The 25,767-nt window shown below is 45.3% G+C and overlaps 1 protein-coding gene across 5 annotated transcripts in view; it reads right to left on the reverse strand.

The window, feature by feature from the left end:
* Positions 1-25,767, reverse strand: part of GHR (growth hormone receptor) — a 470,149-nt gene that overhangs the window by 187,622 nt on the left and 256,760 nt on the right. For 4 of the 5 annotated variants that reach the window (XM_077285657.1, XM_077285665.1, XM_077285641.1 and 1 more), the window contains one exon: positions 24,909-24,966. The exons of the other annotated variant lie outside the window; for it this stretch is intronic. The gene's annotated coding sequence lies outside the window, so the exon portion shown is untranslated. The remainder of the gene's footprint in view (positions 1-24,908; positions 24,967-25,767) is intronic. 5 annotated transcript variants of the gene reach the window in all.

The following is a 25,767-nucleotide window of genomic DNA, read 5'->3' on the forward strand; positions in this document are numbered from 1 at the left end:
AGCCACTAATAATTCACTATGATGTATATGTTTCTGACCATGTATGCCACTTAAGTGACAGGATGTGATTTTATTATTTTGTCACAGTATACTCTACCCTTGTGCTAACACTACAAATATCAGGACTGACACTGTTATCTCCAGCTTCCAAACTTCCTGAAAGTTTACTGGGGCGGGGCAGTCAGGAAGCACGGCAAAACTTTGGAATGTTCACTGAGGTATAAAAGACCATGAAACATAAACCAATAACAAGAAACACAAATTACAGTAAATCCAGACACAATAGTCTTGTGATGACAAGTAGAACAATTCTTGTTATCCGAGATTACAACTTAACTATCTGGGTGGCACTAGAAAAAGTTGTTTCACACTGTAGATATTGAAGATATAAAAACTTGGATAAATAGATGTCAACAATTATGTACAGAATATTCAAAAAAGAAAGATATAAAAATATATAGAAATAATTACAGTCATATGAGGCGGTTTAAAACACTATTTCAGCGCTGGAGTGGTGCTACTAATCTACGTTCCCTGCGTTATAATCAGTAGCCATCTTCAGCTCTACCGGCGCCGCTCCAGTCCAGATCGGCCATCTAGTGACAGCAACGTCTGATTGACCGGTAGTCAGAGATAACGGTCACAAGCTCTCAGTGGAAGTCTATGAGAGGCCCGTCCAGGCCTAGCTCTGGCTCTCATAAGACTTACATTGAGTAGCGACTTCGGGCTCACACAGAAAATACTGGAGCGATCTGGCAAGTCACAACCTGGCAATAAAACGATCAAGTGTATTTGGCTCCTCTAAATCCTGGTGATCAAGAAGTACAAGGCCAAATATCTTCATGTATCAATCTGGCTCTTAGAAGGTGGTCCCAAATGGGGTATCCACGATGATGCTCTGGCCATTAGCCCAGTTAGCAAGTGGGATGTATCAATGCAAAACAGGTGTCCTAAGAGCCAGGACACTCTGACTCTTCCCTACACCAGCTCCGAGAATATGACTCTTGATTAGTGGCACACTCTGTTTTAGAACTTTTTTTCTTTATCCACCATAATGGCAATTTTAACAGGGACATATTTACTAAGTCATTACAAACAGCCATAACGTGGTGGTTTTTTTTCTGTAAAAAATCTATTGACATTCACTTCAATGTGATTAAAAGAAGGACTTGTTATAATTAAAGAAATGTATTCAGTAATCAGTGTTATCAGGATGCTTCGGTGTGCTTTTAGTCTGGGTTGGCAATCAGACAACACCATTAATAGCAGGGAACATTTTCTATTCTGGGAACAGAATAATAATAAAAAAAACAACAACTTGGAAGTACAAACTTTATTTGATATAGAGGCTTACATGACACAGTGCCATAAATATGCATTTTGATAGTAGCCACAGCTCAAGCTCTATCCTATATTCAGATCCCTACATGCCACCATTTTGTCCCCTACTAGCATTAAGAGAATGGGCAACGTTCTCCTCCCACATAACTTGGTATATGGAGGTTCTTTTTTTTATCACATGGAGTTTTTTTAAGCAGTTATTTGGAGAGGATCTGCAGCAAAAATCCTTTTTAAAAACCACTTGTAAAACTCTTCCTATCAATAGGAAATGCACTTTGCTATTCATACGAGGAGTTGATTTAGACTTAGTGTTGTGAACGTGACACACTCACATAAGGGTAAACGGCATAAGGAAGACCTATTATAGAGAGAAGCCGCACACACAAACTACTGGTCCCTGTGCAGACTAGACAAGTCCTGGCCTCACAACTGTAAACACCATCTCAGACCTGACTCCCTAAAAGGCCATCGAGGGGTTTCTTATACCTGAGGAATCAGATGGGAGGCTGCTACATACTGCTAATAAGGGGAGAGAAAAAAGAGACCCCTAAGATATAACTTTTAATTATGATAAAACTCTCAAAAATAGCTAAAATTAGTGTAAGGTGTGTACTTGCGTATATACAAAATCTGTAAGGGTCACCAAAAAATTGAAAGGATGCAGTGCAAGGGAGCTATCAAACCCTAGAATTCCCGAAGGTGTGCCTACCTGTCAGTGAAGATTGACACTCTAATGTTTGCGAAATGGTGCCCCAACTCCACGTCAAATATCCCTCAGGGCTCTATTAAACACCTGCAGCGCAGGAAGTAAAATACACATATATATAAACCCTGGGTGCATATATAAATATCAACCGTATCTTATCAGCAGATCCCTGCCTATATTAAACCAAAGAGGAATAATCCCTTGTCATCGCAGTATACACAAAAGTTTTAAGGGATCAGGGAATATATATAAATATATATAAAAATGCATCCTAACATTTATCTCATGTACATCACCAGCCTCATGATCAGAAGATCCATGTCTGATATGTACAGAGAAAACATGGGAGAGATATATCCAAACAGACAAAGATTCATTGGAATTAAGGCTTCTTACATATGATAAGTAATAACCATTTTGTATCCTGGATGTTATATGGTGTTTGGATTTATTAATCCACATGAGACATGGATCATCTGGTATTGCTTAGGGAATTCTAGGGTTTGATAGTTCCCTTGTACTTCGTCCTGTCAATACTTTGGTGACCCTTACAGACTTGGTACATAATCAAATACACACCATAAACTAATTTTAGGTATTTTTCAGAGTTTTAACAAGATTAATTAAAAGTTATATTTTAGGGGTCTATTTTTTGGGGTTTGCAATTGATCGGGGCTCCACCTTGTATTGTTTTTTTTCCAGTAGTTTCTAACAAGGGGAGAGGAAAGTGTGAGGGTGGACACTAAGACCTAGGGCGAGAAAACTTAAATCACGTTCATAAAACTAGAGATGGAAAAATAAGGAGAACCAAAAATAAATGAAAAAAGAATAACCTTCCAGAACCCTAACTGTGGTCAAAGGAAAAGGTGATGGGAAGGTAGACAAACCGACACTTAGCAAGAATACAAATGATGTCCAAGCTCTTGCCACCTCCTGTCGCCTCCAACTCAAAAATATTGCCAGAATCCGTCCCTTCCTCGGCCCACAATCTACCAAAACTCTTGTGCATGCTCTCATCATCTCCCGCCTCGATTACTGCAACACCCGCCTCTGTGGCCTCCCCGCTAACTCTCTTGCACCACTCCAGTCTGTCCTCAACTCTGCTGCCCGCCTAATCCATCTCTCTCCTCGCTACTCCCCTGCTTCTCCCCTCTGCAAATCCCTCCACTGGCTCCCAATCCCCCAACGAATCCAGTTCAAACTACTAACACTGATCTACAAAGCCATCCACAACCTGTCCCCTCCCTATATCTCTGAACTAATCTCCCAGTATCTTCCCTCACGTAATCTTCGTTCATCCCAAGACCTCCTACTCTCCTCCACACTTATTCGTTCCTCACACAATCGCCTCCAAGATTTCTCCCGAATATCCCCCATCCTCTGGAATTCCATGCCTCAACACGTCCGATTATCCACCACCCTCGGATCCTTCAGACGGAACCTGAAAACCCATCTCTTCAGGAAAGCCTACAGCCTACAATAACTGAGCCACCGCCTCACCACCGCCAGAGCCACCGCCGCCTCACCCCTACCTTCTGTCTCTTCCCCACTATCCCATAGAATGTAAGTCCGCAAGGACAGGGTCCTCTCCCCTCTGTACCAGTGTGTCACTGTAAACCTGTTTACTGTAAATGATATCTATAACCCTGTAAGTAACCCCTTTCTCATGTACAGCACCATGGAATTAATGGTGCTATATAAATAAATAATAATAATAATAATAATAATGTGCGCCTAGTAGAAGGGCTGGAACTCATTAGCATAAATCCACCTACAAGTATAGCCAGCAAGGAAGCGCAGTGAAGTCATAATATCTAAAGCCCAACCCAGAATATGATCGGGAAAACCAAAACGGGAAAATGGAAAAACCTGGAGTGGAGCAAACCAAGAAGGGAGAATATGGACAATAGGAACAATCAGCACTTGGACAGGGAAGAACGGGGCAACATCCCAGCAGATGTAACAACTGACCATGAAGCAACAAGTCACCGGATTGAAACCATGCCATGATAGTTTAAAAAAGCATTGTGAAAAAAAGAAATGTGTGTGTCACTTCTTTGAAGCCAATCCTTATGGAATCGACTCTAAATTAGGCATTATCAAATCAAAAGGCTGCAAAAAAACTAAAGATATCCATCTATGTCTGCCCTCTTCTGACTCCTTTAAAGCCAGAGATGTCAATCCAGAATGAAGAATATGGAGTAAATAGAACAAGGTGGGAAGGTGTCATGAACTGCTCAGCCACACCAAGGGTGCAAGAAGCGCTTGTGCTTGGTTTGAACTTTGTGCTGGCAAACTCTCTTTAGGACATAAAGATTTACATAGTATTTTATTGAACTATTTTTGCAAAGTTGCTTTTTTTATTATTTTAAATGCATTTTAGATGCTGTTAAGCAAAGAAAACAACTGGTTAATAAGCGTACATGTGAATTAAAGGGGCCGTCAGCTATTGAAACCCAGTCAGTAATGGCAAATTAGAGAATTCTGCTCCAAAATAAAAGAACAGAATATAAAACTATTAATCAGAGCAGAGATCGCCCTTAAATAGTTTCACTGGATGTCCACACAGTTCACCAGTTAAATAAGAACTGTGCAATACCTAATTTCCCCTGTGGGGGCAATGCAGGGAAATGAAACACTAACTGCTACGTCTCCTTTTGGATTACAGAGAGACTCTTTGGAATCAGGTCATTATTGGAGGTCACTGGGCATACACTTGCATTTTTAGAAGCAATCATCTTGCAGGTTTTAAACCGATATACTGGACAGAAAAAAAGAAGATTGGAAATTTGATGATTTTCTTACATTTGCATGGAAAGGTACAAGAGTTCATTTGTAATGTCTATGTATTTAGACGTAAAAAAAAAAAAACACTGGAAACCAAACACCACTGATTTTTAGTGAATAACAGATCCTGAATAGGAAAATGATGACATAGGCAGAAAAGCTCTCTGTTAACCCTTTGAAGGCTGAAGAACCCAGAATTGTTCTCATGCTAAAACTTTCCAATGTATGTTCATATTGCATCTTTTTCCACAGTTTTTTTTAGTATTTTATTACAGTATTTGTTTAAAAAAAAAAAATAGTGTAATTGTTTAATGAACAAATATCTGGAACATTTCAGTAAAATAAAAAAAAAAGATGCCCAATAAAACCTGAAAAATAACCTAAACAAAAACATTTAAAAATCATTCAGTTTTAGAAAACTCAAGAGAAAAGAAGTGATTTAATAGAAAATTAACTTTTTTTGACTGTCAGAAAAAAATGCAGTATGAACACACCCTTGGGGAATATTCACACATTTTTCTGGCGTGGATTCTAAAGCGGATTCGCTTTAAATTCCATATCACAAACAGTTTCAAGTACTTTTAGAATAGTCGAAGTGGATTTTGAAGTGAATCCATTTTTAAAGAGAATCTGTCGCCAGGTGATAAGTGATCAGTTGTTTGTTCTAGAAAGTATTAAGAGAAGCATGAAGTCTAGATCACATGAAATAATTATCCCCCTCTAATCCTCCTTGGTCAGACCTCATCTGGAATACTGTGTCCAGTTCTGGGCACCACATTTTAAAAAAGACATTGAAAAATTAGGGCAAGTTCAGAGAAGAGCTACCGAGATGGTGAGCAGACTGCAAACTATGTCCTACTAGGAAAGGCTAAAGGATTAGGGAATGTTTAGCTTGCAAAAAAGGCTAAGAGGAAACTGTCTACAAATATCTGAAGGGATGTCACAGTCAAGAGGGATCATTATTATTCTCACTTGCACATGGATACATGAGAAGAAATGGAATGAAACTGTAAGGGAGAAGATATGGATTAGATATTAGAAAAAAAAACTTTTTGACAGTGAGGGTGATCAATGAGTGGAACAGGCTGCCACAACAGGTGGTGAGTTCTCTTTCAATGGAAATCTTCAAACAGCGGCTGGACAGACATCTGTCTGAGATGGTTTAGTGAATCCTGGATTGAGCAGGGGGTTGGACACGATGATCCTGGAGGTCCCTTCCAATTATCATTCTATGATTTGCCAAGAGGTCATCCATTAATTATACTATAGAAAAAAAAGCTGACGTGCCGAAAAACGATGTCAAAACTGCTTCAGGAAAAAGACCACCTTTCCTGAAGTGGCTTCACCTAGGAAACCCTATATGCCAGCATCATAAAGCCAATGTGTGCACACACACTAACAAAGGTTGGCTTCACGCAGTATTTTTTTATTTTTTATAAAAGCATGCTTTTAGAGAATCCAGAAATCTAAGAGATGCAGCAAAAGTGTGAAAAAATGCCACTATCCCCCACCCAAAATGTATAGTTTTTGTAGTGCATTTCATATTTCTCATGTTCCTACTAGTTTGTGACCTGCTTCCTTCTTGGATATTCTCCTGAAGGCTCTTCTGACTTGCAGTTTTGAAAAAATATAAATGAATGAAGGGATTCTCGGCCCAGAAAGAGCAAAAACTTGGGTAGGTAGGGGTCTACTTTCTTGGTATGCAACGATGAAGATTTCAGAAAAGTCACCCATTGTGATGATTCTTTATCTTTCTCTTTCAATAATATACTGTACTGTGCCTTTTGCTCTTATGTAGCTGAAGCAGAAAACATCAGATAATTGACTACTTGAGCAGATGCATTAGGATTTTGCACTCACGACCAGCCACTTAGCTGCGACCTGTACAGTACCGCTGTCATATATTTCCTCGAAACGACCTCATTACAGGGCACACAACATAAATTACAGGTTCTATAGGTAAACAGCGAGCTTGATGCATAAAAGGTTGTAATTGATCCCAGTTTCATCAATTTCCACGGAGAACACGGTTCTTTCTTCCTGAAAATGTGCTGAGGATTTGAGTTTCCATTCACTTTAACTGTAAATGGACAGGCATTATATAGGACTATAACCCCATTGTGGTGGTGTTTCAATACGTTCTTATATCTGGTGTAACACAGTGACCTGACAGAAAAAAATAAAAAACAAGAGACACTCTGAACATTGAAAATCTGCATAGAATGTGTTTGTTTCCATGCTTCTTACTGATCTTGAGAAACATCATGTCTTCTTCAGACGAATCCAAGATGCTCATTTACTCATTTCAAGATGTTAAATGTCACCCATTTCCCTGCCGTCGTCTGGTGGGACATTATTTGTACAGCGCATGTTGTATATTAAGGACAGGGCTAGATCAGCCTCTGTGGAGGCCCCAACCTAAACACGTAGGAGGAAGCCGCGATCTGAAGGAAAGAAGGGACATATAGAGAAGGGAAATATAGAGAAAGGCTCTGTTCACGTTCCCAGCCTACCTTGGATTTATATATCATGATGAACTCCTCCGACGGAGGGCTGCACGGTATAGTCATGGTGCGAGATACATGTCTAACAGGCTCTGATTATATTAGAAAAGTACCCAGAGCATTATATGTCGTACCGTGAAAAATACCAGATATTCCTACATATAACTGCCTGACGGACACCACAAAGACAGTCTTTTCATCTCCACTGTGTGAATGGAGCCCTATAGATATATTTGTCATGTACGCTGTGAGCTTTGTCTGACATGTGCCAAACATAGGCCCCAAATCTAAATACAGCACCCTATGGTGCCTACATGATACCATCCTAGAGTGCTAACATAATACCTCCATACAGTGGTGAAGAAATAACACATTCTAACAGTGATAAAACAAGACTACTATACACACTATACAGAATCTAAATGACACCACATGACACCAGCAATGACGTTAGATCCTGAGGATGACAGGGTGGTGGACCATGGAGGCCCGTGCTATAATTCAGCCCTGATTTTTTGGGCACACAACACATTGGAAATTCTGTAGAGTTAATTTCCATTAACATTCAGATTTATGGAACATGCACAGAGTTTAAGTGTAGGTTCACATATAGTGTTTTTTGGATACAGAAAAATCTGGGTTTTTCAAGAGAAATCCACTCCAAACAAAGTTGCGTCCTTTGGGGGGTTTAAGATACGTTCTTCTTTTCCTGACGTTTTTAAAGGGGTTTTGGGGTATGCTCACATAGCGTTTTATGATGTAGATTTGTAAGCACATCTGTTTCAAAATACATATCAAACAGCTTCAAACACTCTTTGAAAAAAGTTTTCAAGACGTTTTTGATGCAATTTTTTCCCCAGAGTGTGTGGCAGCATTTTGACGTGACAGAGTCAAGTTTCAACTTGATTTCACCAGGAATCCGCATCAAAGAAGTGACATGTTACTTCTTTATTTTGTTGGTGAGGTTTTCCAAATCACATCAGAAATAAAAAACCTCTCCAAAAACATGAAGTATGAGCTGCAAAGTGGATATACCATTGAAAGTACCATAATAGGGAGACTATTCAAAGAATATTTGAAGTGGACATTGATGAGAAGAAGCCAAATTAACCAATGAATGACTGAACAGAATATTAAATTACTCCACATCCAACATTCTCCAATTCCAAGCAAAAAAGATACTACAAAGCTAACAAGTATTCAATCAGCCAATACAGCATGTCAGGGGAGAGGACATCCATCCTCTGTGATAGACGCCCATTATTGAACTACAACATTTTATCAGCTCCTTCTGTTCTAAGAACAGGTCCTGAAGGACAGGGCTGTGTAGTCGGTAAGCCAAACCTCCAACTCCTCAATTTTCATGACACCGACTCCAACTCTGATTCCACCAAAATGGGCTCCCACTCCACGACTCTGACTTCACAGCCCTGCCAAGGATATGGAGTCGGTAAGCCAAACCTCTGACTCAGATTCCTCAATTTCTATGACACCGACTCCAACTCCGAATCCACCAAAATGGGCTCTGACTCCACAACTCCACCACCCTGCCAGGGTTGTGGAGTCGGTAAGCCAAACTTCCGACTTCGACTCCTCAATTTCCATGACACCGACTCCACCAAAATGGGCTCCGACTCCACGACTCCGTCTCCACAGCCCTGCTGAAGGACAATATTGGGGTCTTCACATCACTGATGCAGTTTTCCATTTACATCACCCCCATAGAGGGTGTAAACTTGGCAATGAATGTCAGAGCACTGCTGAAATAAAGCGATTTCTCAATTCAATGTGTAAAGTACGATAATGTAGAATCAGAATTTTTCCTTTATACCCTCCTCGACGTTTCCTGTCTGCAGATATCTGTACGGCACCGCCATTGCCAAGTTGTTCTTGAATGTTTATTACTAATAGCTTGTGTGCTTTAGATAAGAGGTGTGATATTAGAAGGTACATTAGTTAATCTTTAGCACCATAGAAATGTGAATTTTAGCACCATAATAAAGTATAACTAGTAGGAGATTTTTGTGCAGCAGGTGGTTCAAGGTAACATGCAAACAATGACTCAGAGCCACACATCATTGTCATTCCTAACCATCTCAGAGAAATATCTCCAGGACACATACAGTATATATGGCTGATCAAGTTACACTCTATGTCACATGAGTGACAAAGAGGTGTATTGAGGTGTATTCAGACCTGCCACAAGTGATCCAACCCCTAGAGAGGACACTATAATAGAACTTTAGTTTTCTGAAATTAAGTACCGTAGTTCTCCAAGTTAGAGCCCTTCTCCTTACCCTTTGGGTCATTAATGCACCTACTTTCACAGCTTGCTGCTCTAACAGGGATAATACAGTAGTCTGACTATTTTCAGCTTGTAAAGCAGGATTGTTGTACCTATAATGGGTGCAGGGGTTGCAGTTTCATCAGAACTCTGGAGCCTAGGGAGGCCCTAAAACTTAACTTACACAGTAAACTTGCAAACAAGAAATCGACAGGGAGGTTGTTCCAAACACTTTGGAGAACCAACCACAAATCTTTCATAGATGTCGATTGTACAAATCCTCTTGCATTTTCATGTGATCCCAGATAGACTCAATAATGTTGAGATGTTTGTGGGGGCCATATTATCACTTCCAGTACTCCTTGCCTTTCTTTATGTTGAAGATTGTTCCTCATGACATTGGTTGTATGTTTCGGGTCATTGTCCTGCTGCACAATAAATTTAAAGCAAATTTTAGGCTTCTCTGATGGTATTGTTTGATGGATAAGTATCTACCTGTTTTTTTTTAGCACTGAAGACACTACTTGACCAAAGCTCAAGCTCCATGTGATGAAATGCAGTCCCAAACTTGTAAGGACCCTCCACCATGTTGCCTGCAGACACTTATTATTGTGTCGCTCTCCAGCAACAAGCTGCCTTCTGTTACAGCCAAATATTTCACTTTTTGACTCATCAATCAGTCCAGAGAACCAGCTGCCATTTTTGTGTATACCAAGTCTAATGTTTTCGTGCATAATTGAATCACTAGGCCTTGTTGCCGTGTTGAATGTATGGTTTTTGGTCACAAGTTTTTCCATTAAAACCAATTCTGACTGGGCGTAAATGAAGAAATAAAAGTATTTGAGCAACCCCACATTCACAGAAGATCAGTGGCTTGTTCTCGGAGATGTTAGAAACAACAGCCCTGCCAAGTTCATTACAAACTATGTGCAAATGTCCCTAGAATTGTTGCTGGTTTTAGGGTAAAGGGCGGTCACACCAAATATTAGTTTGATTTACATTTTTTCATTCACTTTTCATTTTTATGGATAAAAATAAAACAGCTAACACTTCTATTTATGAAAGTATTCTATGTCTATGTTAAACCAAAGGTTAAATAAGGGGTAAGGTGGCGAATCAGTGATCATGCCCCTCTGTCCAGAAGGGGGCTTATTTTGATCTTCTCATGGGTCTCCTTCCGTCTAGTCTTTTTTAGTAACTCTTCTATTTAAAGGTTTGTTTGGGCAAAATGAAAAGTTCACCAGTGATTTGGAGGGAGCAGTAAACAAATAAACTAAATGACACTCACCTACAGATACCCACCTGGATCCAGAGCAGGCCTGTACTTGTGAAGGAAGAGGAGTCATCGCTGTTACACCAGCAGCGGGACCAATGCAGCCTGTAATTGTCTGCAGCGGTCAGCAGCTCTTCATCAAAATGCACTTGACCACTGCAGGCAATCACAGGCTGCATCGGTCCAGTGAGGACGTACTGGGCCGCAGGCCTTTAAGGGAGGACAGCATGACAGGGTTGAGTGGGCCTATAGGGAGTGAACAGAAGGGAGGGGGTTAAAGTGATGAGGTGATTAGATTCGAATCGGGGCTCACGGATTGGTTTAGAGGGAAAGTAGGTGGGCATAAGGGGGTGATGGGGGCACCCATCTTAGAGGAGCAACCATTTTGGTGCCCTCGTAGCAGCGGAACAAGCTATGGAGGTCGAGGCGATTTTGCAGCATCTGAGGGATGCGGCTAGAACCAGGGGCGCAGGCTGGTTGCAGGCGTCTTTGCAAGGCCTGCTACCCGATGGGGGAACTGGACCGTCTCAGCCACTAACTGAGGGCCGCCGGCCTCAGAGGTCTCGGCCTCCGGAGCGCCTGAGCCCATAGGTTACTCCCCGGGCCCGGCGCCGAATGAGGAGCCCCTCCGGGGACCCTCCGGCTGATGCAGCAGGCCGCAATCCCAGCGCGCGGTGCCAGGCAGCCGGCAGGAATCCTACATCTTGGCGGGGCCTGCAGCGGGGGGAGGTGTCGGCCTCCCCTTTGTCCGGATCAACTTGTGCTACCCAGGAGCCAGACAGGGGAGCGGCGGAAGCCCAGCCGGGAATGGGCCCGGCTCAGCAGCTTAGTACAGCACGGAGGACCGGGCGGGGGCCTGCTCGGCAGGCGCCTCCATCTCTATCACGGCGGGGGAGATCCGCCCACTTACCGGGCACAGCGTTGGAGAAGGAGCCAGGTACAGGAGCGGCGGGGGGCCCATCCATCCGGGCCTCCGCTCGGCGTGGTGTAGGTGACCTGCAGGCGGCAACAGCACAGGCCCCAGAGCGCAGAGCGGTTAGTGATGGGCGCCACCATAGCTCCGCCCACTCGCTGGCTGCTGCTGCAGAGATTACGTGCGGCCCCTCTGGCGCTGCAGCCCCTCCAGACCCCAGGGGATCCAGCTGGGAGGGAGGACGTTCGGGTGATGTTTGGGCAGTGGAAGTGGCGAGGGGGATGGAGCAAAGGGGGGCGACGAGGTTCACAGGGTCAGGTCGGCTATGCAGTTTCGACCCGCTGTGTGCCCCGAACCGCCAAGGGGCCCGACTGCAGACCGGGACAGCTCCATGGAACCCGCAGGCGCAACGTTTTCCCAGGATTGGCACGTGGAGGCGCCTGGAACCGCAAGCCCGCATCACCAAGGAAGATCGCAAATGGGGGGGATCATGTCTGGATGCCGGATTGACGGCTGCTGGGAACACAGCACCCAGGCAGCTAGGTGAGAGTGTTGTTTTTCCTTTTCCTTCATTATTGCCATCTCTAGCTCCTAATATTGATCGGGGAGAGGGGAGGTTTCTGTAGAGGGGGTTTGTTTTGGCGCGGGTATTTTAATGCAAGGTTTGAGTGATTTGTTTCAGCTTTGGGAGACGAGGGGTGGCCAGAGTGAACCGTCGCCACTATCGGCTTGGCTGGGTAACATTCGGGATAAAGGTGTTCTAGAGGCTGACGGGGTCAGGGAATCTTTTAGGTCAGGACAAAGTACCTCGCAGGGGGCCCCGATGGTTACTGGAGTGCCATCAGCAGGAGGCAGTGAGGTGTCGCAGCAGGTATCCACGGCACCGGAGAGCGGGGAGAAGGATAGGGATGATTCGGTACGGGTAGATGATTCGGCGAAAGGGGAGGTATACGTTTGTTTCGAGGGGCCTTTAGGGGCTCATCTGAAACTCGAGGTAAAAGAAAAAATATGGAAAGGGGAGTAAGTCGAGATATTTTCGCTGCTCCCATTAGAGCGTTTCAATCTGGATAAAGCTCGTAGGGACGATTCCAAAAAAGAGAACGAGGAGAAGAGAAGGTTCAGGTTGATCCCACGTACTTTCTCTAACTGGCTACAGGCCTTTGCAATTTTTGCCAGTGTTATAGGGGAAAAATCACCGGAAACTTGTGCCCCCTTGTTCTGTTACTTGGACATCATTGGGGAGGCATACAGGGTTTATGGGGATCAGTGGTGGTTTACATACGACGAGCAATTCCGGCAAGGTGGTACGTCCAAATATCCATTGGGATCATAAAGATATTTCTCTATTGGATGAGAGTGACGGCACCAGTTAGGTCGGGTCAGGGATCTCAGTCATTTCTCGGGGGCACCGGGGGTTCAGGACAGTCAGGGCACTCGGTGGTCATGCAGAAGGGGCTTGTAGATTTGGGTCAAAATGTAAATTTAAGCACGAATGTTCATCATGCGGAGGTAATCACGGGGCAGCGAGATGTTTTAGAGGAGGAAAGCAAAAAGGGTCAGACGGGTTTGACAAAAGGAGTGACGCAAGTGCGTCTGGCAGAGATGGAGCGGTTTCTAAGTAGATACCCGGACAGAGAAGCGGCGTTGACTTTACGGAATGGTTTTAGGGATGGTTTCTCGATTCCTTTTGTGGACGTTAAGGTGCAGTTGTCAACGAAGAATTTAAAATCGGCTTATGAATTCCCTGAGGTAGTTACTGAGAAACTGAGTAAGGAAGTGGCTCTGGGGAGGATGGCTGTTCCATTTCAGTCTCTCCCTGTTAAGAATTTGAGAGTTTCCCCATTGGGGGTAGTCCCCAAAAAGGAGGCTAATAAATTTAGGTTGATTTACCACCTTTTGTTCCCAAAAGGTTTATCTGTTAATGAAGAAAGGCCGTACTGGGCCCCCCGGGACTTCAAGGGAGGCCGCCATGACGGGGTCGCATGGGAACATCAGGGCCACAGGGGTTAATGGGCACTGTGGGGTTAAATGGGCTGTGAGGAGTTTTTTGAATAGAGGAGGGGGGAGGACTTAGAAAGGGGGTGGAGAAGAGGAGGTGGGGGCTGAGAGCTTGCACGGGCGGTTAACAGATAAACCGCCAAAAGAGGACACGTCACCCAGACTGCTGGAGCCTTCTTTTACAGGCCAGTCTGCCAGCGTACGAAGCTCCGGTTTTTCTGACATCATGGAGGTGGAAGCGCTCCTGCAGAGCCTTCGTGACGCAGCCAGCACGCAGGGGACTGCGTGGCTGCAACAAAATGTGAGCAGCCTTCTACAGGGGGTGGCGAGTGGATCTCCCCAGGTCCCCAGCGGTGGGCGCCGGCTGCGGCGGTCACGGCCGCCGGCACGCCTAAGTCCCGATGTCCCCCCCGGGCCCGACGCCGAGTTAGGAGCCCCTCCGGGGACTCTCCAGCTAGCAGCGCGCGCCGCGGGAGTGCTGGGTCCCGAGGGCGAGCTGGGAGGAATCCAGCCACACGGCGGGGCCTGCAACAGGGGGAGGTGTCGGCCTCCTCCTCAACATCCAGACCTCGCAGGGTGACAGGAGCAGGAACGGCCGGGTTCACTGGATTAGGTGAGCCGGCTCAGCGTGTGACAGGCAGGAGAGACCCTGTACGAGGGCCTGCTCCGCAGGTGCCTCAGCGGGGGGTTCAACGCGGGCGGCTGTCAGCTGGCCTCAGCAGAGCAGCTTCACAAGCTACATCGCAAGGCAGCAGGGGGACGAGTATGGCGCGTGTACCTGGGCCGTCGTCGGACGTTGCGAGGGCCCCATCCCCCGTTTCCACAAGCAGGGACCATCACCGGCGCCAGTCCCTGGACACTACAGGATCTCAATCCCCAGCACGGGCTTCCGTCGATCCACCTGGAACGCCTAGGAGACCGTCTCAGAGCACATCCAACATGGTCCAGGGCTCTTCGGACCATAACAGGAGAACTGAGGAGGAGAGGCAGCATCGGGATTCCGGATTGTCGGCTGCCGGGTCCACAGCCCCCGGGCAGCTTGGTGAGAACACCTCATTTTTATCTTACCCCCCTTTGTTAACCTCCCTGGGGAGTGGTAGTCAGGATGCAGTTTCAGGGGGGGTTAGTGGGGGATTGAATATGCTTATGCACGGTTTGAGGGATTTAGCCCTTCTGTGGGGTCTGGGGGGGGGGGGGGTCAGTCAGTTTCCCTCCCATCCACTGCATGGCTGGGATGTATGGGTAGGAGTTCTGGCGGTTTGGGTGAGTTATCGAACGTGCAGGCTAGGGATTTACCAGCAGAAAGTTTAAGGAATGAAAGCAGTGGGGCCGGGGTGGCCATTTCATCCGCTGCAGCGTCAGTGACTAGCCAGGCTGGAGATACTGAAAAGGAGAAGGAGGATACTGTGAGGTTAGATGATACAGCAAGAGGGGAGGTATATGTGTGTTTTGAAGGGCCTTTGGGAGCTCATCTTAAAAGTGAGGTTAGGGAGAAAATATGGAAAGGGGAGTATGTGGAGATTTTTTCTCTGTTGCCTTTGGAACGTTTTAACTTAGATAGAGTTAGGAGGGATGAATCTAAGAAAGAGGACGAGGAAAGGAGAAGATATAGATTGATTCCGAGAACTTTCACAAATTGGCTGCAGGCATTTGCCATTTTGGCCAGCGTCATAGGCGAAAAGGCTCCTGAAAATTGTTCGGGATTATTTTGTTATATGGACGCTATAGGCGAGGCTTACCGTGTTTATGGCAGGCAGGGGTGGTTGAGATATGACGAACAGTTTCGTCAGAGGAAGGCAGTTAGGCCTAACATTCGGTGGGACCATAAGGATATCACTCTGTGGATGCGGGTAATGGTCCCATCCAGAGCTGTACGTAGCACCCAGTCCTTTCCCGGGAGCACCGGGGGTTATAATCAGGGCACTCAACGGCTATGCAAAAAGGTTTGTGTTTCGCATTTAATGAAGGGGTCTGCAGATTTGGCGCAAAGTGTAAGTTTAAACACGAGTGTACAGTTTGCGGAGGAGCACATGGATCAGCCAAGTGTTTCAGGGGAAGCAGACAGAGAGGAGGTGAGGGATCTGAGAAAAGGGGTGACGCCAATTCGGCTGGGAGAGATGGTACACTATCTAAGTAGGTACCCAGATAGGACAGCTGCGAGATTGTTGGAAGAAGGTTTCAGGGATGGTTTTCGTATCCCGTCAGTTAACTCGGCAGCTAATTTGTCTAAAAAGAATTTAAAGTCTGCGCGGCAATTTCCAGAGGTGGTGTCGGAGAAGTTAGAAAAGGAGGTCAGTTTGGGCAGGATGGCAGGCCCGTTTGCTTGTCCCCCTATGCGTGATTTAAGAGTTTCACCTCTAGGTATAGTCCCTAAGAAGGAACCCAATAAATTTAGGATGATACATCACCTGTCATTTCCTAAGGGATCGTCTGTAAATGATGGTATAGATCCAGAATTGTGTTCAGTTGTGTATACGTCTTTTGATGCAGCTATGCATTGGGTCCAGGTATGCGGTCAAGGTGCCAAGTTGGCAAAGACAGATATTGAGGCAGCTTTCCGTCTTTTACCTGTTCATCCTGACAGTATGCGTTTGCTAGGATGTTATTGGAAGGGAGGTTATTTTGTTGACCGTTGTCTTCCGATGGGATGTTCCCTATCTTGTGCGTATTTTGAGACCTTCAGCACTTTTTTGGAGTGGGTGATAAAAGACGTATCAGGTTTGAATTCATGCATACATTATCTTGACGACTTTTTATTCATAGGTGCGGCTCAGACGGCAGATTGTTCAATACTATTGCATTCAATGGAAAAAGTTTCTAAGAGTTTTGGTGTCCCATTAGCGGCGGATAAGACAGTGGGCCCTGTGACAGTTTTAAGTTTTTTAGGCATTGAAATAGACACGATGGAAATGGTTTGTAGATTGCCAGAAGAAAAAGTTGGCGCGTTGCGAGATGAAGTGTCCAAGGCTCACATGGCTAAGAAATTGAGATTACGTGAGGTGCAGTCGTTGTTAGGCAAGTTAAATTTTGCCTGCCGGATCATGCCGATGGGCCGGGCATTTTGCAGGAGGCTATCGCTGGCAACGGCAGGTGTAAAATCTCCCGTTCATTTTATTAGATTGAAGAAAGAGTTGCGAGATGATTTGGCAGTTTGGGCGCGATTTTTAGAGGATTACAATGGCAAGTCCATCTGGATCGAGCCGGTGATAGATGCTGATGCTTTGGGTCTTTTTATCACAGTTACAGACGGACGCGGTTTCGGTTTGTTTTTTCAAGGAGCTTGGTTGATGGCGGAATGGCCTGCGTCCTGGAGAGAGCAAGGTTGGACAGCAAATCGGGTGTTGACTTACCTGTTTCCCATTTTAGTGGCTGTGTCGCTATGGGGCGAGACTATCAAGAATAAGAAGATACGCTTCCCATGCAGGTCGGAAAGTGAGGCGAGGGTGTTGAATTCGTTGTCAGCGGATTCTCCTTTAGTGGTTAAAATCTTGCAGCATTTGGTTCTCTTGGGGTTATCGCTTAACTTGTGGATTGTGGCTGAAGTCAGGTCATTGATGAGTAACTCAGTTATTGATGCTCTTTCTCATCTCCAGGAGGACCGTTTTCGAGAGCTGGTGCCTCAAGCGGAATCAACAGGCATGGAATGTCCGGCGGACTTGTGGAATCTTCCTGGCAGGCTTTAGAAGGTTTATGGGCAAACTCCCTATCTGATAGGTCATTGAAGCAATATGATCATGCTTGGGGTGTTTGGGAGGATTGGAAAGGTTATTTAGGGGAGCGTTTGCAAGATGAACCCAGATTGCTTTTGTTGATTGGACACTTAAAAGAAAAGGGTTGGTCTGTTTCTAAATTGAACAAGATGCTAGCAGGACTTGCTTTTGGTTTTAAGGCTCGGGGTTTCAGAGATGTCACAAAATCGTTTTTGGTTTGTCAAGCGTTAAAAGGTTGGAGAAAAGGTTGGAAAGTTGAGGATTTAAGATGCCCAGTTTCATATGAGGTGTTATTGATTTTAGGTGCACAGTTGTCTATGATTTGTGTTTCACAATGGGAGATCGACCTTTTCAGGGTAGCATTTGCATTGGCCTTTTTTGGTGCTTTTCGCCTCGGGGAGTTGGTTAGCCCCTCCAAACATAAGGGAGGGGGACTTCGGAGGGATGATATCAACGTGTTTGGTAATAGGGTTGAGATATTGTTACGGTCTTCTAAGACTGATGTTTGCGGAAAAGGCTGTAAAATAGCCTTGTTTGCAGTTCCAGGTTCTATCATGTGTCCGGTGTTGTGTGCAAATAATTTCATTAGACGTGATGGTGTGTTATCCAACCCCTTTTTGATACATGAGGATGGTACCTTTTTATCGCGTTTCCAGTTTATTGCTGTGTTCAAGCGTTGTCTGGCAGCTGGGGGTGTGCCGCCTAAGGATTACAGTGGGCATTCATTTAGGATTGGGGCTGCGATGGAGGCGGCAAAGAGAGGTTTGGGGGAAGATGTGGTTAAGAGAATCGGACGTTGGGAATCAATTAGATTCAGATCGTATATTCGCACAAACTTAGTGTAATAACATAATATTTTATGTCTTGTACGAAGTTTTCTTACTTACGTTTCGTTGTTTATTTCAGGCGGCACACCCCGTTTGGTCTGGATTTTAGGCCATTCTTTCGTGTTCTGGGCAGCACTTAGGGCGGAAGTTCGGCCTGACGGGCGTCAACTGGGCTTTCAGAGAGATTCCGTGACGTTGCGTTGGATCGGGAAGCGCGATATGGTTTGGAATCAATTCCTGCCGGAATTCCACCGATTTGTGCGTCTAGATCGGGCTCCGGATCTGGTGGTAATCCATTTGGGCGGGAACGATTTAGGGAAAAGGCCTTGCCGTGAACTGATAAAGGACGTAAAATTTGACATGTTACGATTGTGGGCATCATTTCCAAGATTGATGGTTATATGGTCGGACATTGTTCCTCGGAAGGTGTGGCGCGGTGCAAGGTCGATGGAAGGAATAAACAAGGCAAGAATAAAAGTAAACAGGGCCGTTTCACGCTTCATGGCACGAAATGGGGCAGTGGTGGTACGTCACGTTAACTTAGAGTCGGGAAAAGGGGAATATTGGAGATCAGATGGGGTGCACCTAAATGCGGTAGGGACTGACATGTGGTGCTTAGCCATACAGGAGGGCATAGAAACTGGCCTCAGAGTTTGGAGGGACATAAATGTTTGAGGTGACAGAACATTTATGCTGGTGGCGGGGGAGGGAGGTCCTCGAAGTTGGTGGAGAGGGCGATGGTGGTTTGGAAGGGGGGGGGATCTATATTGGTCCTGGACTCCCCTGGAGTACTTTAGGAGTGGATGTGGCTGATCATTTGGTGGAACGGATAATTATGGGACTTGGTATTGGTTAGTTTTTTGGCCGGGCTGGTCATTAGTTGCCTCCGAGCTGGTGCTTCGCGGCTGGGGGTAAGATTAAGCCTGGAGGCCAAAAAGGAATAGTTAATAGGAACATTGGAAATACTAATTTGTGGCTTCGAGGACCACCCCTTCCTAGTTTGGGTTATTGTTTAATTTTTGTATTTTTATGTTAATAAAAGGCTGCTGTGGCCATTTAATCCAAAATCAGGTGAAATGTCATTTTTTGGGGGAAGGGGTTTATAAAATAATGTTAATATGGTGTGGGAGTTGGTATGGATAAGTGAACTTGGTAGGGAGAGTAAATTATCAGAGGCCTGTGAATCAAGCGTACCCCACACGTCAAGAAAGGCCGTACTGGGCCCCCCGGGACATCAAGGGAGGCCGCCATGACGGGGTCGCATGGGAACATCAGGGCCACAGGGGTTAATGGGCACTGTGGGGTTAAATGGGCTGTGAGGAGTTTTTTGAATAGAGGAGGGGGGAGGACTTAGAAAGGGGGTGGAGAAGAGGAGGTGGGGGCTGAGAGCTTGCACGGGCGGTTAACAGATAAACCGCCAAAAGAGGACACGTCACCCAGACTGCTGGAGCCTTCTTTTACAGGCCAGTCTGCCAGCGTACGAAGCTCCCACCCACCCTCCCTTAATTTTGGGTTGGTAATTAAAGCTTGGGAATTTTAGGTATAAGGCTTGTTAACGTTATTAATGTTTTTCGGTCATTTGAAATATGTGAATTTTGTCATAGCAGTAAGGCGGGGGAGGGAGGTTCTCGAAGTTGGTGGAGAGGGCGATGGTGGTTTGGAAGGGGGGGGATCTATATTGGTCCTGGACTCCCCCGGAGTACTTTAGGAGTGGATGTGGCTGATCATTTGGTGGAACGGATAATTATGGGACTTGGTATTGGTTGTTTTTTTGGCCGGGCTGGTCATTAGTTGCCTCCGAGCTGGTGCTTCGCGGCTGGGGGTAAGATTAAGCCAGGAGGCCAAAAAGGAATAGTTAATAGGAACATTGGAAATACTAATTTGTGGCTTCGAGGACCACCCCTTCCTAGTTTGGGTTATTGTTTAATTTTTGTATTTTTATGTTAATAAAAGGCTGCTGTGGCCATTTTATTATTATTATTATTATTTATTGTTATAGCGCCATTTATTCCATGGCGCTTTACAAGTGAGGAGGGGTATACGTAATAACAAGTACAATAATCTTGAACAATACAAGTCATAACTGGTACAGTAGGAGAGAGGACCCTGCCCGCGAAGGCTCACAATCTACAAGGGATGGGTGAGAATACAGTAGGTGAGGGTAGAGCTGGTCATGCAGCGGTTTGGTCGATCGGTGGTTACTGCAGGTTGTAGGCTTGTCGGAAGAGGTGGGTCTTCAGATTCTTTTTGAAGGTTTCGATGGTATTTAATCCAAAATCAGGTGTAATGTCATTTTTTGGGGGAAGGGGTTTATAAAATAATGTTAATATGGTGTGGGAGTTGGTATGGATAAGTGAACTTGGTAGGGAGAGTAAATTATCAGAGGCCTGTGAATCAAGCGTACCCCACACGTCATGGCATTGACCCGCAACTGTGTTCCGTTCTATATATGTCATTCGACACGGTTATGGATTGGGTAAGACACTGTGGGCAGGGAGCATTGTTGGCAAAAACAGATATCGAGGCTGCGTTTCGTTTGCTACCTGTCAATCCTGATAGTTTGCATTTGCTAGGGTGTTTCTGGAACGGGGGTTCCTACGTTGATCGTTGCCTGCCGATGGGGTGTTCGCTGTCTTGTGCGGATTTTGAGATGTTCAGCACATTTTTGGAGTGGACGGTGAAGGATGTTTCTGGACTTTGGTCCTGCATCCATTATCTAGATGACGTCTTGTTTGTTGGTTCAGCGCACTCCGCAGACTGTTCGATTTTGCTTCATTCGATGGAGGGAGTGTCAAAGAAGTTCAGTGTTCCATTAGCAGTGGACAAGACAGTGGGTCCGGTAACATCACTCAGTTTTTTGGGCATCGAGATTGATATGGTTGCAATGGAATGTCGGTTGCCTGAAGACAAGTTGATTGGCATGAGAATGGAAGTGAGGAGAGTTAATGGGCTGAAGAAGGTAACGTTGCGCGAAATTCAATCGTTGCTGGGGAAATTGAATTTTGCGTGCCGGATCATGCCGATGGGCAGGGCTTTTTGTCGTAGGTTGTCTTTGGCTACGGTAGGGGTTCGGGCACCGTCACATTTTACTAGACTTCGGAAGGCTGCGAAAGATGACTTGAAAGTATGGTTGCTTTTCCTGGACTCATACAATGGCAAGTCGTTATGGATTGCACCAGTGGTGCCGGCGGAGGACTTGGGCTTCATGATCGGTCCGGTTGGTGAGTGGGGTTTTCGGTTGCTTTTCAAGGAGAGTTGGCTGGCATGTCAATGGACGCCATTATGGGTTGAGAAAGGTTTATCTTCTAATCAGTTGCTGTGTTCGGTGTTTCCGGTTGCGTTATCTTTGTGGGGAGCAGAGGTTCGTAACACGAAGATTTGTTTTGGTTGCAGAATGGAGGGGGCCGCGAGAGCCATAAATTCACTGTCATCGTCGGATCCAGCGTTGCTGAAAGTATTGCAGCATTTGGTGTGGATAGGTTTACAGTGTAACTTATGGGTCACGGCTGAATTTCGGCCGGATAATAATTTTCTGGTTCCTGATGCTCTTTCTTGTTCGCAGTGGGATCGGGTTCCGGATGTGGTGCCTCAAGTGGTGGATCTCTTACGAGTGGCCAGCCCAGAGGACTTGTGGAATCTTCCGCTGGGGCAGTAAGAGGGTTATTATCTAGATCCCTAGCGACAGGGACTTGGTCACACTACGTTAAGGCATGGAGCACTTGGGAGGATTGGGAGTCGTCGATGGGGATGGGGGCGACGGATGAAGAAAAATTGCTGTTGCTCCTTGGGCATAAATGGGATTCAGGGTGGTCGGTCTCGAAAGTTAATCATTTCCTGTCCGGTTTGGCATTTGGCTTTAAGTTTAGAGGGTTACGTGATGTAACCAAATTATTTATGGTCTTTCAGGTGATGAAGGGGTGGTGAAAAGGTTGGAAGATTTTGGATGGGAGATGCCCTGTGTCTTATGACATTTTATTGACTTTGGGCGAGCAATTGTCGAAGGTTTGTTCCAATCAATCGGAGGTTATCCTGTTCAAACTAGCATTTTCCTTGGCGTTCTTTGGAGCATTTCGGTTGGGTGAGCTGGTCAGCCCCTCAAGGCAAAGTAAAGGGGGGTTGCTGGGCCGTGATGTGGTTATGCACGGGAACAAGTTGGTGATCTGGTTGCGTCATTCAAAGACGGATGTGGTGGGAAAAGGTTGTAGGATTGTTCTTTTTGAGGTAGCTGGTTCTCCGCTATGCCCTTTATTATGTTTTAAGCAATTTCCAAGGGGTTAGTTTTCGGATGACGAGCCATTGCTATTGCATGAGGATGGTTCGTTCTTATCTCGGTATCAGTTCATTACGGTATTTAAGCACTGCCTGACGCAAGGGGGTATCTCGGCTGAGAATTTTTCAGGGCATTCATTTAGAATAGGGGCAGCGACGGAGGCAGCTAGACGGGGTTTAGGTGAGGAGGTGGTGCAAAGGATCGGCCATTGGGAATCCTCGAGGTTCCGGTCATACATTCGCCCATCCTTGGTCTGAAGGGTGTTTGATTCGGGGGTAATTTTATCGGGATAGTGCGTCCAGAAGGGAGGCAGCTGGGTGTGGAGAAGACATCGGCAATCATACGATGGAGTGGGAAACGCGGAATGTCTTGGAAGCAGCTGTTGCCCGAGTTTCACAAGTTTAGTCGTTTGGACCGGGCGCCGGATTTGTTGGTGATCCATCTGGGGGGCAATGATCTGGGAAAGCGCCCATGTAGGGAGTTGATTAATGACATCAAGTTCGATGTTTTGAGGCTGTGGGCTATGTTTACGCGTTTGCTGGTGATCTGGTCCGATATCGTTCCCAGAAAGGTGTGGTATGGGGCGCGATCAGTGCAAGGTCTAAACAGGGCGAGAATAAAGGTTAATAGGGCGGTTTCCCGTTTTATGGTTAGGAATGGGGCTCTAGTGGTTCGCCATGTGGATTTAGAGTTTGGAACGGGCGAGTATTGTAGGAAAGATGGTATCCACTTGAATGCCATTGGTTTGGACTTGTGGTGCTTAGCAGTGCAAGAGGGCATCGAGAAGGGGCTGCTGGTGTGGCGGGACATAAATGTTTGAGGGGTCGGAACATTTATGCTGGTGGCGGGGGGAAGAGGTCCTCGAAGTTGGTGGTGCTAAGAAATGATGTCTTGGAGTGGGGGGGGGGGGGATTTTAGGATCCTGGACTCCCCCTGGTGTGGTTTAAAATGGAAAGGAAATTGGTGGTTATACGACTGAGATAACTGGGGCCGTGGGATTCTGGCGGATATTGGCCGGGCGAGTTTTTTAAGTGTCTCTGAGCTGGTGCCTAGCGGCTAGAGGCAGAAACACGACCTGGAGGCCAAATAATGGAGATTTGACATGAGTTGGTTACTTGTTGGGGCTTCGAGGACCGCCTTCCCTGGGGTTTAATGTTAAGCAATTAAACTGTTATGTTTGAATGTTAATAAAAGGCTGCTGTGGCCAATTTATCCAAATAAACGTTTGATGAGTAGTCATTGGGGTATGGGTTAAAACGAGTGTTTTGGGGAAGGTTTTAGAGGGGTTTAGAGTTAATGATCGGTTTAAGGGAACTCACGGGCATCACGAATACCCAATGTCATGTTGCTGGTGGAATGGTGCAGTTTCTTCTTGCTTTGTAGGCACAGGCCACATAACAGGCAGCACTGGATCCAGGAGGATGTAGAAAGGCGAGTGTCCTGTAGTTTATTTTATACAGCTTCAAGGCACTGGTGAGCTGTTCATTCTGCCAGGATGATCCCTTTAAAAATATGTCAGGATATTTGGGCCTCAGTTATAAAAAAAAATGTCTGTGTTGCCCATAGCCATTGTCACCAATCAGAGAACAGCTTTCATTTTTTAACTACTATGACAACTAAAAGATGCTCTGTGATTGGTTGCTATTAATTTATTTTATTATTTAGTCAGTTTGGGTAAAATCTGCCGAAGTGTAAAAATCAACAGAAAACAGACAGAATTAAATAAGTACTTGGCAACCAACAAATAAAATATCAAGAACACAAGATGGTCGTTACTAGAGGGGAATGAGAGCAGACGTCGCTCAGCCTCCTCCAATGTAACATATTGGGCCTGCTGTGCTAGATTCCTGATGGTGCAAGCACAGATGGCAGGGCATATTTAGCAATACTGTCTATTCTTAGGTCCTGTCCACACTGTGTGTATCCAGTGACTGACACTAAGCTATCCATCAAGCTAAAGCTGCTGGTCCTGGGCAGACGAACAACCTGGGGAGGCAGAAACTTACTAAGTGCTCTGCCACGCCCAGAGTACTTAATGCCTTATTTGCATATGAATTAAAACACAAATTTCTCAGGAATGCAGCAACAGATCAAGAATATAACGGCGTCAATGGTTTTACATCGCAAAGACTTTAATGTCCATGTGCGCGGTTTTGGGGTTTGATTTTAATGATTCTCTTTAACCCACTAATCAGTTGATCGGTTTGAGGATTATTTTCATCGTATAAAGAAGTTGCGAGCAGGACAATATTATGGCATACATATGGTATAACAGAAGTACAGGACGATCCTTACCCTACATGCAGTCTGATAATTGTGTCTGGATAAGTCTGGCTGAATGGGGATCACTGTCCTGGAAGATTAAGCACAAAAATACATCATCACATCTTCTTGTATATAATGAAAACAGAAACTCATAATTACATATATATTATACACATAAAGCTTATGCCAAAAAACAAATGGATTTGCACACATTTGCCCCACAGAAAGTTGCAATATGGAAGCATAGTATGTACGGACATATGGGTAAATAGGATTTGACTATTAACTTAAGGGCCTTCTGGAGACTTTTCTTGTTTTTACGCCAACTTAGACAACTTTTTGAAAAGTGGTTGGAAGGGTCCTGGCCCATTTATGACAAATTGTAACAAAACTGTGCTCCAGTCAGTGACTGGAGTATACACCTGATGCCGGTGCATGGCTACTGAAAGATTAATTTGGTGAATCTTATTCCATCGCACCCTGGATCATCACTGGCGTAGAAATCACTAATCTCGATGAATCGACCCTTTGGACTCCAGATTTTGTATTCTTGGTAACATCTCACTAGTTCTGCGTTATGGAAATACAATCTGCAGTAAATATGAGAATGATCCAGGATATCCGAACAGAACATAGCTGGGTGTGTGCACTGTGCAGAACCTAAAGATGTTGTTCACTTTGAAAAATCCTTTTTAGAATGATCCGTTGACGACAAGTTGTTGAAAGGGTGGCCTGCTACTGGTATCCTCATTGGTTATCCGTGGCAACAACCTGCAGTGAGTGTTTAGTTCCCCTGCAGCACCCCCACAGGAAAAATGAAGCATTACATGGTTCTAATGTAAATAGCTACGCTTTTCGGTCCTACAGAGCAAGCCACTGTTCTTTGTAG

Source organism: Ranitomeya variabilis, chromosome 1 (genome assembly GCF_051348905.1).
Source record: "Ranitomeya variabilis isolate aRanVar5 chromosome 1, aRanVar5.hap1, whole genome shotgun sequence".
NCBI lineage: Eukaryota > Metazoa > Chordata > Amphibia > Anura > Dendrobatidae > Ranitomeya > Ranitomeya variabilis.